Source organism: Triticum aestivum, chromosome 5A (genome assembly GCF_018294505.1).
Source record: "Triticum aestivum cultivar Chinese Spring chromosome 5A, IWGSC CS RefSeq v2.1, whole genome shotgun sequence".
Taxonomy (NCBI): domain Eukaryota; kingdom Viridiplantae; phylum Streptophyta; class Magnoliopsida; order Poales; family Poaceae; genus Triticum; species Triticum aestivum.
The window spans coordinates 621,632,265-621,640,850 of record NC_057806.1 but is presented as its reverse complement, the minus strand read 5'-3'; the positions used below and the strand labels follow the sequence as shown (position 1 = coordinate 621,640,850).

The 8,586-nt window shown below is 48.0% G+C and overlaps 1 pseudogene; it reads left to right on the top strand.

Annotated features, from left to right (window-relative positions):
• Positions 1-4,553: 4,553 nt before the first annotated feature.
• Positions 4,554-5,798, top strand: LOC123108062 (uncharacterized; annotated as a pseudogene).
• The last annotated feature ends 2,788 nt before the right edge of the window (positions 5,799-8,586 follow it).

Sequence of the window (8,586 nt, the reverse complement as noted above, 5' to 3'; positions counted from 1 at the left end):
TCTCCATTTGCTCCTGCAATAGGTATGTCACCTAGCGGTGCATCAAGGACATAATTCTTCTGTGCATCAATGAGGATAAACCTCAGATCACGGACTCAGTACGCATCATTGCTACTATCATCTTTCAACTTAGTTTTCTCTAGGAACATATCAAAAATAAAACAGGGAAGCAACAACGCGAGATATTGATCTACAACATAGATATGCTAATACTACCAAGACTAAGTTCATGATAAATTAAAGTTCAATTAATCATATTACTTAAGAACTCCCACTCAGATAGACATCCCTCTAATCCTCTAAGTGATCACGTGATCCAAATCAACTAAACCATGTCCGATCATCACGTGACATGGAGTAGTTTCAATGGTGAACATCACTATGTTGATCATATCTACTATATGATTCACGCTCGACCTTTCGGTCTCCGTATTCCGAGGCCATATCTGTTATATCCTAGGCTCGTCAAGTTAAACCTGAGTATTCTGCGTGTGCAACTGTTTTGCACCCGTTGTATTTGAACATAGAGCCTATCACACCCGATCATCACGTGGTGTCTATGCCGTGTCTGCTCAACTTGGTGCTCACATTCAGCCATTCAGGCTATAGCATCGGTGAATCGCACCGGAAAGCAATTGAGCCATTGCGCATCTCATGGCGAATGTGTTTAGTTTATTGTCTATATGTTGTATATGTTGTGACATGATTATTCACCTTCGAGCCGTCTCTGGTTGTTGCTCTCGACCAAATATGGAACAATACTATTGATAACAATAAGTGTGTAATGAAAAATGGTTGTTTTCTGGATGATCTTCTGAATTTGTAGAGCACACAAGGGATATTGCACTCAATACTTGCTTTATCCTCTTTGTGTCTTGTGTTTGTCCATCACTTCATATTAGTGCTTAAATGCGTTAAATCAATGACGCCCTTACAGACATGATGGCCACACAACCAACACAGAGACATAGAAACAACAAAAGGATACATGAAACTACAGAGCCAGCTAGCAGGCTACCGTATAGCACAAACTCAGAAGTTTGAACAAAAGGCCTTTGATGGACGCCACAATCTTGTCGAATAGGAGACGGAGCCAGGGAGGTGGTTTGCCGCTAGTAGGCCACCATATAGCGCAAAGTCAGAAGCTTGATCAAAAGGCCTTTGATGGACGATGCGATCTTGTCGAAGAGGAGACGAAGCCAGGGAGGTGGTTTGCCGCTGGAGGAAAACCCATATGTCATAAAATCCTCGAGGCAACACCGGCGTCACACTATCCGTCTCCGCCACCAAAGAAGGCACCACCTGTCCTCTCGCCCTGGTTCGTAGGGCGTCGCACCATCGGCATGGCAAAGTTGCTCCCCTTGAGCATGCATGGATATTGAACAACCAGAGGCCCAAGGTAGGACAACATGCACCAGCACCTCATCTCGTGAAACACCTCATCCATTGCGATGGTTGCCTTTGAAACCCACCACGTCGCATGACCCAGCCGCCGGACGAAAGCACCAACGTAGACGCGGTGAGAAGAAAAATGCACGACGCCACAGGACACAACCGGAGCTCCAGCAGGAACCCGATCTGCCACTGAGCACTGCACCAATGAAACACACCGACCGCAAACAATGGCCATGGGCGACCACCTGCGGGAGAGCATTGCCCGCCCTCCCATTGTCCAAAGGCCATGCCTTCAAGAAGGTGAACGACATCGGAGCGCCGCCACCGCCACCAAATCCAAAGGATTTTGATTTTCACCAGGGACACCCATGGGAGGGAAGGGGAGGGGAGCAGACCTCGATGATGCCTACGGGTAGGAGGAAGAAGCCCATAGCACCATCGACATCATGGCCGTCATTGCCGGCCAAAGATTCCCACCAATCCTTGTCCCACCAGCCCCAAGCCCGTCGACGAACCACCAGATCCAACGACCAGAGCCCGCCGGAATCCTGGGATGGCAGGGCTGGCCAAGCTGCACGCCGGAACATTGTGTTGCACGCCAAACTAGTTATTTATATAAGGTCAGTGAAAAATGAAATCACTCATAGTTTAAATAAATGGCGGCCGCAGTAGTAATAAATGGCCACAACAATTGGCATGTGAAGTTTGGTGAAGGAATAACGTCGAGGCCACACACAATGTTCATTCACTGACCTTATATAAATAACTAGTTTGGCGTGCAACACAATCATGTTTGCAAGAAGGACAATGATCAAGTGAAAGAGGAGAGCAAAATTGACAAGGACGATTAGTGTCGCCGGCGGCGGTCAGATGGTGAAATCCGTTAGGAGTGAGATGCATCAGGAATTTGATCAACAGATTCAGCCGAATGAGTGGTCTAGAGTTGTGTTGTAGAGCTGGAAGTAGAATTGTACCACACACTGGCGGTGGCATGCAGATTGTTAGCATCCTTAGGAATCAACAGAGACATGAGACAAAATGGACGAGAGGCCAATGAGCACGGTTCAGGTGTGAGCTAATTAAACGGGGCATGCAAGGAAGGAGGTACTTTGCACTCCCCATGAGAATTAAACCGAGATTGTGGACTCCTCTCCGAGGAGACGACAATGTTGGCATATACATTCATACACAACAATAATGTCTTCAGGCGTCGATACTACATCAGGACCGGGGGCACATGATATGATTACGGAAGTACTCTGTGGCCGACACTCTCTGCCCGGTTTTGAGACGACGCCTGATCCTACGGCCGTGTGACGCCTGATCCTACACATGCATGGCTCGATCCATAGCATCTTCCAAAAATCGTCCGAGCAGTGTCGTCCGTCTAGCAGCACTCATATGATTACGATCCGAGCAGCGACCAAGCCGACCGCGAGGCGTGGCCGGCCGGCGGAGCTCATTCGCCGTAGTCTGATTTTTCAAATAGGCTTTCGCCCGCTTTATAGATAAAGCAATGGTCCACACAATCTGTATCTAAAGTTCGGATCAAGAACGACGGCTAAAGCAACGGCACAATCATACCCAAAAAAACATAAGAGAAATAGGGGAAAAAACAATTAGTAGCTGCCACCAAGCAGCCCTACGAGGACAACAGTCGACGCGTTGTACCCAGAAGCGCATCCATCATGAGACCGAGACGATCGCGGTCACGCTGCCTCGAGAGCGGGTGCCAGTGTTAACGAAAAGCGAGGAATTTGAAGGAGTCAGACGCCTGCCTCAGAAAGACCTTCTCAATCACCATTTTGTTACGTGTTGTCCAAAAAGTCCATGACATCGCCACAAAGATAAGCCAGAATAGGGGGCAATGTTGCGTATGGCGCGTAGTCCTGGACCGGGGGAATTCCGTGAGGTTCAAGGCCTCCCAGTCAGGCCCAAGCGCCTCGCAAATGAACGTCTATAAGACCCGTGCCGACATATAAGAGAATAGGATATGGGTCCCAGTCTCCGGTGCCGCACATAAGCGGCACAAGTCATCACCCGGGTCATGCCGCTTAAGTACCTCAGTCCCCGAAGGGATGCGCTCTCGTAATAGCTGCCACACAAAGATCCTAGTCTTCAAGGACAGAGGGGCTTTCCACAGGGGTGAAAACCAGGGGTTGGTAGGTGACTGGCATAAAGCATGGTATGTCGTGCTCACCGAAAACTCCGCTGTCGGAGAGATCTGTCAAGACACGGTGTTCGGATAGTCCAGTAGCACCAGTGGTAAGGCAACCTGTAGTGTCACTCTCTGCTTGCCCAAAAGTACGACGAAACTGAATATTGCACTGTACAGATCGAAAGGCCATGGAAACAATTAATAGTGGGTCTGAACAAATCGAGAACAAGTCAGGGAAGCTCATTCTTAGAGGCTCGGTACCCAACCAGGGGTCCAGCCAAAATTGGGTCCCATCCTCATTCCCTATGAAGAAGAAATTTTTTACACGGATGTCCTCCTTGATCCTTTGGATGTGTCGCCAGAACTGTGATCCTCCCGAGCGAGAACATACCAGAAGAGGCTCACCCCTAAGGGCGTGTTTCGTTGCCCGCATCGAGCCCAACCAGGCCCGCGCGGGAAGGGAGAGGCCTGTTTGGTTGCCCGGTTTTCCAATTGGGCCTGCATTGCACGCTCCTCAAAGCAGCCCAGAGCCTGGCTCGCTGGAAACGCTCGGATCAGCAGTTTCTCGCGAGCCAGGCTGAGTGCGGCGCGAGGTCGCACGGGCGGGAGCGAGGCGAGGGCGAGGGGGATGGCGGGAGATGGAAATCTGGCGCGCCGTCCCGGCGCCAAATTAGCCTCACCCCCCTTTCACTCGCTCACTCATAGCCACTGCCCCCCTTTCATCCCTACTGCCTCACCACCGACGGTGGCTGCGATTTCAGATCTGTGCTATAGGCGGCGGCGGAAGAGGCGGCGGCGTTTGCGGCGGATCTGGTGCTGCCCTTGCTGTTGGCCACCGTCTGGTCGACCTAGTCTGTGCCATGGCTCCTCCTACGTCGTCCTCGTCTCTGATGCCGGTAAGCAGCACCCCCTCCCCCCCTTTGTTAGCTCAGTGGTTAGGCCGTTAAGCTAGGTGTAGGATCGATTTTCCACTGAACGAACCGTCGATGTCGACTAGGTTATGGACGCACGGATGAGGCCGATAATCCAGGCAGCAGCATTGATTAGTGTGATTCAGGCATGGGTCATGTTCATGCACCAGAGAGTTGTTCGTCGTGCTGGGAGACCTTTGATCCGCTATGGTCCATTGTTTCCCCGGGAACAGGAGAGGATCCAAAATCTGAACTACATCTACAACTGCAATGACGTCGAGGCTCTGTGGATACTTAGAATGAAAAGAGCATCATTTGCCAGGCTTGTCGAGACATTCAGGAGCAGGGGGTTGTTACAAGATAGCATCAACACCAGTGTCCAAGAGCAAGTGGCCATGTTCCTCCATGTTGTTGGCCATAACCAGAGGTTCTGGGTCATTCCCAACACGTTCAGGAGATCAATAGAGACCATCTCTAGGTACTTCAAGCAGGTGCTTTATGCTGTCGGGGAGTTTGGAGGAGAGATGATCAGGAGACCATCTGGCCAGACTCCACCCAAGATTCGCGGAAGCCCAAGATGGTATACATACTTCAAGGTGAGCATTGACAATATACACTTTTCATGGCTTGATATGCTTGTATTGTTCAAGTTGAGCACTAACACAGACTTGTGATGCCATTTTTAGGATTGCATTGGGGTAATAGATGGTACTCACGTCACTGCCAGAGTTCCTAGGTCACAGTCAGCAGCATACAGGGGGAGGAAGCACTACACAAACCAAAATGTGCTTGCTGCTGTTGACTTTGATCTGAAGTTCACATATGTGCTGGCTGGCTGGGAGGGGTCAGCGCATGATGCTAACATTCTCACCGACAGCATGAGTCGACCTGATGGGATCAACATCCCCGATGGCAAGTTCTACCTTGGAGATGCTGGCTATGCATGTCGGCCGGGTATTCTTCCACCCTTCAGGAAAACAAGGTACCATCTCAACGAGTTCTCTGATAGGAACTATCCTAGGACTGCATAGGAGCTGTTTAATCTCAGACACTCCAGCCTTAGAGTAACTGTTGAGAGGGCATTTGGAGCTCTGAAGAATAGGTTTAAGATCCTGGATCAGAAGTCATTCCACCCATACTCCACTCAGGTTAAGCTAGTTCTTGCTTGTTGCATTCTGCATAACTGGACCCTCCAGTGGGGCTTTGATGAACACGTGCCTGAGGAGGAAGATGTCGAGCCTGACGATGTTGTTAGCTCCGGCCATGCTGTGGAGGCATTTGACAATGACGCTTGGAAGAACAAAAGGTTGGAGTGGGCAGAGGCGATGTGGCTTAACAGAGGTCAGTGCAGGATTTGAAGCAGATGGAAGAAGAACAAGAAGCAGCAGCAGCGCAGTAGCAGCTGAAGCAGAAGCATAAGTAGAAGAAGAGGAGAGGAAGAGGAAGATCTGGTAGCACCGATGAACTAGCCCCTATTTAGCCAATGGCTCTTAATAATTTGAACTGTCATTTGATAATAGTTAGGATTAACTATCATTTGTTTAAGTAGATGGCGCTACATGTTCAGATTCTGTGTGGTAAGCTCAGCACTAGTTAGAAATGGTGACAACACCTTATGCAGGTTGCAACCAAACACCATGTCATATGTGCGCCTAATGCAATGCCGGCAACCAAACGCCGGGTCGAAATTGGTTGTCTCATGCAACTAGGGACATGCAGGCAACCAAACTATGTGCATCTGAGGTTTTTTGGCTTGCATCCCCTCAAACCGGCTCAATAGAGCCAGGTTCGCCGGGCCAGGCTGAATCGGCAATGTAACCAAACACGCCCTAAGGTATTTTTCATCTGTCGTCGCGGCCAGCGGTATTGACTACGTCTGGGCACATAAGTACAAGGCCGGAGATGAGATGAGTAAGAGGATGTTGTACTTGTTCTTCAATTAACTGACTTTTTGGCCTTTTGAAATACTTGGTCGTACGCAAATAAAAATCACGTATAAGAAAATATCACTAAAGAATCAGCTAAAGAATCAATTAACTGACTTTTTGCTGGATGACACAACTAGCATTTTCTTCATGGCAATATCGCTATGTAGCGCTCTGCTTGCACATAACGCTAATTTTTTTCGTTACAGTGCATGGGCGTATGTGCTAGCCTACCGATAAACCTAGAAGTTGTTTTTACCGCGCGGTACACACGTAGGAGCCAGAGGTAAGAGACATGAATAGTGAAGGAAATGGCTTGTCTTATTACGAGATACACAACAACAACCTTACGGTCAGTGAATTTATACATGTATTTGTTGCCCCGCTGCAATAACCGTGTACCTAAAAGAAGTTAAAGTTTTTAGAAACAACGAGCCTTTCTCGTCGATTTCCATTGAAGAAACTACCAGACATACAAATATTCAGAGAGAGTGAAACAAAAGAAAGGCTGGGGCAATACACGCAGAACAATTTGGAGCATCACCAGGAAAACCATCACCCAGGCTATTTTCCGATGACCACGCAGGGCCCTGAAAGTCAGCACACTCATAAGATACAGTAATGAACTTAACATAACAGAGCGTTTTGATCACTGGCACACAACAGAAGTAAGTCATCGTGAAACAACAAAAATAGGGAAAGCTAGCTGATTGCACAACCTATGGAAAAAGAAAACAAGAGAGGCAAATGCATGTGAAAACTTTCAGCCACCTGTATGTGATCCTGAGAACCGTAGGACCCCATCCATGGCTTCTTATGTAGATCTCCTGCACCACATGCTTGATCTTCTCCACGCCGAGCTCAATGCTTTCTTACTTCTAGGTTTGTCTGCAAGATTTTTTTAGTCGGTGAGATGACTGCAAAGATGAAAATTACTGTTCCATTTTCTTATCAAAACTGTTGGGATATCCTCCTCATATGGGCTGTGAGGAGATGACCATTTGAGGCCTTTTAGGCAGTCCAAAGAGGTGCAGAAGCCCACTACCCATTAGGGTTATGACCTAGGGTCATTTTGGACTTTGCACATGAGTGGATGGGGATGCTTTACCCTCCATCCAGCAGCCACCACCAAGTGTGATGAAAATTAGTTCATCCTCCAAGAGAGAAGAAGAGAGAAAACCAAGAGAGCAAGGGAAGAAGAGGAAGATTGAAGGGAGAAGCAAAGGGAGCTCCTCCCCAAGGTTGTGATGGTTCAGGTCCACTACCTTGCCTCCTTCAAGCTGCGGTTCCACCATCTTTGGTGAGATTGTTCCAATCCCTAGTTCTTGAGCCCCAAATTTTGTTGCGTTCATCCAAGATTCAGAAATCTTGATGTATGAGATCCTCTAGTGCTGTCTAGAGAAGAACTTGTTGTATCCGACATTTGATAATAGTGGAAGAGGATTTGGGTGGCTTCGGCCCGTGGGTTTTTCCCTCAAGTTGGGGGGTTTTCCACGTAAAATCTGGTGTCTCTTTGTTGATGCTTGGTGCTGTCCAGAAACTTACTCCTACCACAAGACACTAGGCTGAGGAGTGTCGTGCCTGCTGCTTAACATTTTCTGCCTCCATATATGCTGCTGCATATGTTTCCTTTCGTGCTAAGCAACGATCCTTGAGTTAGTACATGATGTGGTGCTGAGATTACTTTGTTTCCACTGCAGTTATCAGTTAACCACAAGTGCATTTGTGTGCTAATTCCCAACATAGTGGCATCAGAGCCTTGGTTGCTTAGAAGGTTGCAAATCCCAGTTGCTTGATTGTTGCTGGAAGTGCTGCTCACAATGGCTTTGGAAGAAGGTGCTACTACAAGTGGCATGATAAAACTTGATTCTTCCAATTACTCATTATGAAAGCCCATGATGGAAGACATCCTTTATTGCAAGGATTTGTATGAGCCAATTGTGAAAGACAAGATACCCACAGGTGTCACGGAAGAGGAATGGAGAGTGCTGCACAGAAAGGTAGTAGGTATGATTCGGTTGTACATCAACCACAATATTTTCCACCATGTTGCAAATGACACAAATGCATATGAGATGTGGCAGAAGTTGGAGTCTATGTATGAGAGGAAGACATCAGTGAACAAGGCATCAGTGATCAAAAGACTTGCAAAGCTTAAGTACTGAGATGGCACAAGTGTGATTGAGCACTTGAATGT